Source organism: Pteropus vampyrus, unplaced genomic scaffold, assembly GCF_000151845.1.
Source record: "Pteropus vampyrus isolate Shadow unplaced genomic scaffold, Pvam_2.0 Scaffold2843, whole genome shotgun sequence".
Lineage (NCBI taxonomy): Eukaryota > Metazoa > Chordata > Mammalia > Chiroptera > Pteropodidae > Pteropus > Pteropus vampyrus.
In genome coordinates, this window is record NW_011891624.1 from 4829 (window position 1) to 6316 (window position 1488).

At 36.6% G+C, this 1488-nt stretch overlaps 1 pseudogene; it reads left to right on the forward strand.

Moving 5' to 3' along the window:
• The first annotated feature begins 231 nt into the window (after positions 1–231).
• Positions 232–350, forward strand: LOC111734645 (annotated as a pseudogene).
• Positions 351–1488: the final 1138 nt, after the last annotated feature.

The window sequence follows — 1488 nt, forward strand, 5'->3', positions numbered from 1 at the left end:
ATGGTAGGTGAGGATCACGTATGGGAACCAAATCCACATCTCCCAGGGCAGGAAGTCAACAGACAATGCCTAAAGTTGATGAAATGAGAAATAGCAGTATAAGCATTTTAGTTAAAGATAGAGAAATAACCACCCAAAACATAAAAACAGAAGTGAGGATGTGCAGTAAGCTCTGGGAAGTAGGACTGGGGTTGGAGGGGGTTGAGCAGAGGTCAGTTAATATTCACTCTAGTCTATGGCCATGCCATCCTGAACATGCTCGATCTCATCTGATCTCGGAAGCTAAGCAGGGTCGGGCCTGGTTAGTACTTGGATGGGAGACCACCTAGGAATACAAGATGCTGTAGGTATAAAAAAAAAAAATTCACTCTAAGAGCCTTTCTTCCCTAATTGATTTTCTAAAAACTAATGTGTTTATGTTATCTGATGGGAAAAATGTTAAGCAAATTAATGTCATAAAGAGTACCACTTTTATTTTTATAATATTCTACTCTTTCAGAGAGGTTTAATTATTTTTAAGAAAAATGTACCATAATTATAAATAATAGCTATATATGTACAGTATAGGTATCACATGTAGAGTACATTATATAAATTTTAATGACTACATTGATTTTTTAAATTCTTTGCCATTATTTCATTATGGAAATTTCCAACATACGAAAAAGTTGAAGGGGTTTTACAATAAACACCTATGTATCCACCACCTAGATTCTACAGTTAACATCTCATTATACTTGCTTTATCACCTATCTGTCCACATATCCATTCCTCCCTCTGTCGATTTATACCTCTTAGATTTTTGAGGCATTTATTCCATTGATTTTTTTTTTTAATGTGGTAAAAAATACATACCATAAAATTTATCATCTTAGCCACTTTAAGCGGACAGTCCCACAGTGTGTGAGCACACTGAAATCGCGATGGAAAAGGATCTCCAGAATTTTTCACCTTGCAAATCTGAAACTCTATACCTATTAAACAATAGCTCCCCTCTTTCCCTTCTCCCAGCCCTTGGGAACCACCATTCTACTTTCTGTCTCTGTGATTTTCACTACTCTATGTACCTCATATCAGTAGACTCATACAGTGTGTATCCTTCTACAATCAGTTTATTTCACCTAGCATAATGTTCTCAAAGTTTATCCATGTTGTAGCATGTGACAGGATTTCCTTTCTTTTTAAGGCTGAATAATGTTCCATTGTATGAATATACCACTCTTTGTTTATTCATCAGTGGATGGGCATATGGGTTCCTCCACATCTTGGCTATTGTGAATAGTGCTGTTATGAACATAGGTGAGCAAGTATCTCTTTAAGACCCTGCTTTCAATTCTTTTAGGCACATACCCAGAAGTGGAATTGCTAGATCATATGGCGGTTTTATTTTTAGTTTTTTGAGGAACCACACTGATTTCCACAGCAGCTGTACCATTTTACAGTTCCACCAAAGGTTCCAACATCTCCCCATCCTCACAGACGCTTATT